We start from the raw sequence: 8451 nt of genomic DNA on the forward strand, positions 1-8451 counted from the left end.
TATTTTAATAATTTCATGATGATGTCGTTTATATATATATATATATATATATATATATATATATATATATATATATATTAAGACATGTGTTATATATATGTATATAATATGTTATAATGAATTAAATATATTTTTAGTTCTTAAATTTTGTTTTGAAATTGAAATTTATCTTTGTCCAAAATTTTGATATATTTTGGTCTTCAAACTTCAAAAATAAATGGATATAATTCTTTTAATTCAATTTTGTCATTTTTTTACGTGTCAAATGCATTTTATGCTAGCATTTAAGTTATTTATATCTTTTGACACGTATCCATTTCAATGTCAGTTGGGAAACACATTTGACACGTCAAACAAAAATTGACGTAATTGAGTTAAAAATGACTATATCCATTTATTTTCAAAATTTAAGGATCAAAATATACCAAAGTTTTAGACATGGACAAATTTCAATTTCGCATAAAAATTTAAGGACTAAATACATATTTAACCCTTTTACAATTTAGTTTGTTTTCCTTTCTTTTTTTTTTTCGTTTTGGGTTTCTTTTCTATATTATTTGAACACAACAATTAGCATTATATAAAGACAAAAAAATTAAAGAAAAAAAATGAAGAAGATAAAAAATAAGACATAGTCATGCAATTTGACTTTGGCAAGCACTTTAATGAGAATGACTTCAAGTTATGGAGGATCAAGATAAACTTAGTTTGATATAACAAGAATATACGTTAGCATATTTGTCTTGCACTACAAGAAAATATGGTATTACTGACGGCTTACCAAAAACAAAAAATCTACTAGTAAAATACTTATGAATAAATTTTACGAATGTATAAGAAAAATTGTTCATCCTCCTCCTCTTCCTTTTTCTCGTTCTCCTCCACCTTCTCGTATTCCTCCTCATCTTCCTCCTTCATAGCCACCTACTCTTCCTCGTTCTTCTCCTTATTTTTTTTTCTTCTCTTTTTTTCTCATCCATCTCCATTTAATTTATAGTGATTATTTCATCAAATTTGATGAAAAAGTTGGTCCATATTGCTGACGGATTTTCAAAAATTAAATACTAACAATTTTTTTTTAAATTTACTAACAAATTAAAAATAAATCATTACCAGAGAATTTTACAACATGGTTAGAGCTAAAATAGGAACTATAACATCCATTTTACTGACAAAAATATCTATCAAGTAATTAAAGTCTTGAATTATCAACAAATTTTATTGTCAGATTCATTACTCACGAATATTTTTGTCAATAATTAAAATTCTTAAATTTATCTGTAAAATTTGTCAATAAATATTATTTTATCGATAGATTTTTATTTTTCATTGGTAAAATTTAGTTAACAATATAATATTTCTTATACTAAGTTTAAGATGCATCTAGTAGTATAAAAATTATATTATCAATTACATCTAATTATATATATGTAAGAGTTAAATATGTTTTTGGTCTCTTAACTTTTAATGAAAATTGAAATTTGTCTCTCTTTAAAATTTTGGACCAATTGAGTCTTTCATCTTTAGAAATATGTGGATTTAGTCATTTTAACCAAATTTTGTTAAGTTTATTTAACATTTCAAAAGTGTTTTCCAACTAACATAAAAACAAAAATGTGTGAAACAACGGTGTAAATAACTCAAATACTATCGTGAAATGCATTTGAAACATCAAATAAACTTAACAAAATTTTTGAAGGATTAAATCTACACATTTTTAAAGTTAGAAACTAAATTAAATCAAAATTTAAAAAAGAAACTAATTTCAATTTTTAGAAATTTTTAGACAATGTTAAGACAAAAAAACATATTTAAATCTATATTTAATTTTTCAGTGTTGTTATTATCTAAAGCATATAATGATGAGACTGTCTATATCTTATAAACTCCTAAATGATATTTGTTTTAATTGTCTTATCTTATCTTATTCAAAATTTATTTATAGAATTGTGTTAAATTGTTTGGTGAATTATATTACATATATTTTTTAATATAAAATTCTCTATAATTCAATTTCTTTATTTTTTTTTTCATTCTTGTATTTTTTATATTGTTTGAACTCAACATTATGAAATAACTAAATCAAATATCTCTCTGATGGGTACTTGATGGATTCAAAGTTGGTTTTAAGGAGAACATTCTTGCTTTTCCATATCAAAGACAAAGTAAAAGTTAATGGCAATTTATAATTTCTTTTTCGCTACTCGAAGACTCGCAGTTATTTAATAATTTCAAATGGAAATTACTCAGTTTCAACATAATGCAATTTGTCATTGACTTATCAAACTGCAACAATTGACTATTCAACATTTCGGATATTTTTCCGGGAAAATTCTAGCCTTAAACGTTTTTCAAACAACGTCACTTATTAATATATAGAGGACAATTGTTAAAAACATGTGAAATGGTATAAAAAAAAAAAACCGTCTTGAAGTATAACAATTGATTGCCAGGAATGTTGGTTTCTGTACCTGCAGTGTACGTAGTATTACGTATATATAGGGATGTTAACGGGTCGGGTAGGGTATGGGTAGTAGCTCCTCCGTATCCTACCTGCTTGATAAATATTCGTCCCATATTCGTCAGGTATCCATTATGCGGGTACCCGCCTTTTTTTTTTATATTTAGTGTTTGGATCAACAAGTCTCCTTTCTCCGATTGATTATTGAAAAACAAACAAATAAAAAATCACTAACAATTTATATTGTAATTTATTTTTGAATGAAATATTAAATAAATTACTAACTTCATCAATGTCCATCTCTTGCAACATTGTCTAAAGTTTTATGTTGTCCAATTTTAATCTAGAAGAGCCTGAAAACATAAGAAGTTCATTAAAAATTTCTAACAATCACTTAATTAAAATATCTAAGTACAAGTATTAATTTCATTTCCTTCCATGTTGGTCCATAACCACTATTGGAAACACATCAATGACTCCACAGTATCTAGAAGTAATATACTCCGTTGTGGGGTAAGAATTCGATCACCATTATTGAATGAAGACTCATAATGCTTTTTACTAATATATATATATATATATATATATATATATATATATATATATGTATATATATATATAAGGGTATTTTTCTGAATTAAAGTTTAGCGGGTACGAGTATCCACGGGTACGGATACTATGATATCCGTACCCGCCCCGTTAACATGCGGGTATCAAAAATACCTATATCTGCGGGTAGCGGGTATCCATTTTTCATATCCGTTGCGGATTTTATCCACGGATACCTGCGGGTACGAATTTGTTGACATCGCTACGTATATCAGTATTATTCCATTATTATGTACGTTTATAATAGTAATTTATGAGAATTAAAGATTTTCGCTTTATAGAGAAGGAAAATAAAATATCTTTTATATTATGTATTGTCACCTCTTTAATTCTTTCTTTTTCATATAATGAAACGTAATCTATTTGATTTATTTATTTTTTTATCTATTGATTCCAGTCAAAGAAAAAAGGAAGAAGTAAAACATATATTCATTTCACACTTGATATATTTTGTCTTGAAGGAAAAAAAAAGAAGTGATTTTATCTTATTTCGTTGAAAAGTAAAATATTAATTTCATGGTATAGTGTTTTTAAATATATTATCTTTTATTGTTTCTTGTGCAAAATGATTTTCCTACGTTTTGTTGGAGAATGTTTGAATTATAAGAATTTGAATAGATATATTCGTCTTCATTTGAATAGAAAATTATTTAAAGGGTTAAGTATGTTTTTAGTCGCCGAACTTTAACAAAAAATTAGAATTCGTCCCTGACCGAAATTTTGAATGAATATAGTCTTTTTAACTCAATTTTGTTAACTTTTTTCTTAGGTTTCGAACGCTTTTTTCAGTAAATATTGAGCCGAGAATGTTTAAATGGCGTAAACAACTCCAATACTAACATGAAACACATTCCACATGTTAAAAAAGTCAATGTAATTGGGTTAAAAAAATTATATTCATTCATTTTTAAAGTTTAGGGACCAAAATTTATCAAAATTTCGACCAAGGACGAATTTCAATTTTTGGCCAAAGTTCAGGGACTAAAAACATAGTTAACCCTTATTTAAATGTTTTATTTTTCCTAAAACACTTTTGTGTAAAAAATACTTTTAAGAAAATATAAAATAAAATCTTAATTATTTTTATTTATAATCAGTTTTATAACAAAATTTGTTTTTAGTTCTTACAAGAATTATCATTCATCAAATATATATATATATATATATATATATATATATATATATATAAATATTAAATAATTATTTTAGTTCGACAAAATCTATCGAAAAGTTATTGCTAGTTATTTGGTATTTCTTTTATTTTATATTGTATAATAATTTTTCATACATATAAAAACACGTGTACTATTCTTATTTTAATAGCTCGATCCAGTTGCAAGGATGAGACAATCCATTTTTTTTTTCTAATTATACAAGTGTGTGGTTCTTAGGGAGACTTATTCTACTATAGGAAGGAGAAGAGACAACAATTTATATCAAGTGGTGTGAAAGTCTCCAAATTTTATCAGTTGGTGTAACCTCCAGAATATGATTTTTCTAAATGAATAACTAAGTCAATTTTGGGTGTTTTTGTTTGTCAGAATCATAATTTCCTCTTATCAATTCATATTAAATCTGTACTAAAAGTATATGCATATGTAATATAAAATTAAAGATAAAATAATAAGAATCGTGATTATACTATTAATTTTAAAAAAATTAACATGATTTCTTAGATTTTATTATTATATTTGATCGTCACTGAATTTTAACAACTAGATATTAGTAGGACAAACGAACCTAACACTAAAAAATATTCATTAAATGTTACTATTTTAGAAATAGTAAAAAATTATATTTTAATGGTCATAAAAAAGTATTTATTTATTTAAAGATGATTTTCCGGTCATTATTAATCTATTTTAGAAATTAATTTTCTATTAGTAAAAAATAATAGTCTTTATTTCCATTTACCAAATCAACACAACAGTTACTTAACTTTTAATAATTAATTTCTAATTTACAACCAGACCTGATACAAGCTTCCAAAACTAGTAAAATTATTGATTTAGTATGTATTATTTTATTTAGGCTTTGTTATGTTTTCAATGAATTTATTCAGTGAAGTCATAATATTTTTTAAGAGTCGATAATTTTGTTCTATATAGTCATTTGTTAACATCTTTTAAATAGTTAATGACATGTAAATAATGTATATCATGTATCAATACGTAATTTTTTATTTTTATTTTTTAAATTTTTAAAACTTTTTTTCTTAATATTTTAAAAAATTGTTCACATGTAAAGTCAATTTTGTATCACTTAAGTCACTGTCTTATATTCAATAATTCAATTACAATTTTTGTTAATTTTATTTATTTTGATATCAATTTTTTTAAAATATAATAATTTTTTCTCTTTTTAAATTGAAACTAAATTTAATTATATATATATATATATATATATATATTATACTAAATTTTCTTTTATTAAAATTTATATTTTCATTAAATATTTTTAAAATTATTTTTAAACTGACTCTAACTATATTATTATAATTTTATTATTAGATTTATAAAAATATTTCTGAAATTATTTTTAAACCGAATCTAACTATATTATTATAATTTTATTATTAGATCTATAAAAAGTAAAACTAGAGTTGGTTATAAAAATAATCAACAATATTCCTCCTATGTTTAAACTAACTCTAACTCTGTATTTTTTAAGACACCGTCCGATTTTTTTTAAATATATATAAATCAGTTTGTAAAAATATTTCTTTCTAACTTTAGTATATTTTATAAATTTTATAAATTTGACACTCTTAAAGTTTTATATACTCATAAATATATTTTGGTTTACTAAAATATTTTTTTTAATATTCGCTATTAATTTCACAGATATTTCATAATTTTTAAAATACAGGAAGCTCTTAGATTTTTCTTTTGTCCTTAGAAAACTCTAGGTTTGTCCTGTTTTTCAATAATAAAGCTGAATATATATTTATTTTTCAAAATCACGTGTAAAGAAAATTAAGAGGAATCTCCACAAAAACAAAACAAGCAATTCGCACTACATGAAACCAAACCATCTTTCGAAAAAACAGACCAATATATAGATAAACTAATACATTACTTCCAAATAATTTCTTTTGACATCATGCTTATTATAGTCCTCATCATGTATTCTTCTCTCTCTGTTCTATTACACAACAAACACAACGGTCAACATCCCCTGACAAAAACTATTCCAGAGGCACATTATTCAGCTACGCAACTTGCATTACATCAAAGACTTCCACACCAGAATTATTCATAGCTCTAAACGGCGTGAATTAGGAAAACTTGTCTTTGGATTTATTCCCACCACCACTCTGATTTCTTGACTTGTTTATGTGTGTAAGTTAGTTTAAAACTTACCAAAATATTGTACCAAACAAGTTAGAAACTCTAACTTTCAATACAAATTTTGGAAGTTTATAAATGAACTGGAACACACAGATAAAGTTTATATTTTGCTGAGAATGGGGTCTGTCATGAAGTTAAGACCCTCGTTAACATGTTGATGAGAGGAAGAGGTGGTGGTGGTGGTGGAGGAATAATGGTAGACGTAAACATTGTATTCGACTGTGGCATCACCTTTGTGGTAATCGACCTTGACACTGCAAGCATGAACAAAACCACGTGCGAAGCGGAAAGCACCTGTGCCACCAATAATCGGCATCTCTCTCACTGGAAGCATGATCTCGTTCCTCCCCGACACACACAAAGTGCTGCCATTGAATTCTCCTTCCAAGAATGTCAAGGTAAAACTCATCACAATCTCCAAATCCAAACCTGGCCTTTGGGTTGCAGAGAGGTAAAAGCCCTGAGCTTTTCCTATCCTTTTGGACTCGACATCAGGTCCAATCGTCAATCGGTTCTCGATCACCACCATGGACCCGAATGGAAGAGGAGAGTCTGCCATGATCTTTGGAGGGTCGATTATGAGGAGAGAGGGTTTCTCGTTGGTGATCTGTTCGTGAAAGTAGAAGCGAATGTGTGTGAGCTTCTCACGAGAACGTAACTGATCGGGAGAGAGAGTTTGGTAGAAGGTGGCGGAAACCAGAGAAGCGAAAAGGAAGGAAAGGGTTAAAGGAAGAAAGAAAGTGTTGAAGTTTGCCATGGATGAGGGTTGGTAATAGGAAGAAAGAAGATTGTTGTGTAGTTAGTATGTTTTGGTGTGAACTATTTATAACGGTGGAACGATGGAATGTGAACTATTTGATGTTAGGTAACCTCACGTGATGATGAGACTATATACGAGATAAGAAATGGTTGTTGGATAAATATATTTTAGACTTAATACTCTTTTATTATCTACTTTTTTGTCAATATTTCGGTTTTTTTATCGGTGTTTAAATGATTATTGTTATCTACATTTTGGACAATATTTGGGTTTTTTTTATTAGTTAACGTACGTTAATTATGTACGAGTTTTTCGTTTTTTTTTAATTTAAAAAAAATTGTTAAAGTGTCAATGATTTGTGTCATTCATGGTTGTACTTTTTTTATTCAATTTAATTTTTATATTTACTGGCATAAACACATGTGTAGTGTGTACTCATTTTTTAAATATATGTAATATTATATTAGTAGGTTATGATGTTGTAAAATTATAAAAAGAAAAGAAAAAATATATTTATTAGAAAAGTGAAATATATTAGAAAAGATGAGAGAATAACCGTTGATAAATAAAGAAGAAGAAAATAATCAGAGATAAACAATTTTATAAAAAACTTGTATAAATAACAGTCAATTTTTAAAAATTTAATAAATAATTATATTTTAAAGGATAAAATTAGTATTTTGAAATATGGAGACAAAAAAAGAATCATCTTTATATATTATTATAGATCATGTTTGTTCAATCCAATCCTAAATTTTGTTGAAAGAGGACAATTTTATCCCTCCTGGATTAAAACAAAATTTAATTCTTTTAATAAATATTATACTATAATTTTTATTAAGATTTACACTTTTAGTAATTATTTTTTAAATTTAATTTATAAATTGAATATAATTCTTATATTCAATTAATAAAAAGAATATAATTATTTCAAATATAATTATTAATATTTTAGAAAAATTTACTGATATTTTTAAAATTAACATTTAAATCTAAAATATTTAATATTTTTTCATATTTAATTTGAATTTTTTGTTGAATTTTGTGTATTGCTCCTGTACTATGTTTTCAAAATACTCTCGTGATCACTAATTTTATAATTTTAAAGTATATTAAAAAGATAACTATATGTTTTTTTAACAAAATGTTTTAATACTTAAAATATTGCTAAAAAAATATATATTTTCATATAGTTAAAATTCATAATAAATGAATATTTTAATGTATAAAGATAAAGCATATATGCAACACTTGATTTGAAATAAAGAGAA

The 8451-nt window shown here is 25.3% G+C and overlaps 1 pseudogene across 1 annotated transcript; it reads right to left on the reverse strand.

Moving 5' to 3' along the window:
• Positions 1 to 6105: 6105 nt before the first annotated feature.
• Positions 6106 to 7237, reverse strand: LOC114186766 (pterocarpan synthase 1 pseudogene; annotated as a pseudogene). The gene has a single exon (XR_014994245.1). The product of XR_014994245.1 is annotated as a pterocarpan synthase 1 pseudogene (transcript).
• Positions 7238 to 8451: the final 1214 nt, after the last annotated feature.

Source organism: Vigna unguiculata, chromosome 1 (assembly GCF_037176805.1).
Source record: "Vigna unguiculata cultivar grain cowpea cultivar isolate G323 ecotype 2 chromosome 1, ASM3717680v1, whole genome shotgun sequence".
NCBI lineage: Eukaryota > Viridiplantae > Streptophyta > Magnoliopsida > Fabales > Fabaceae > Vigna > Vigna unguiculata.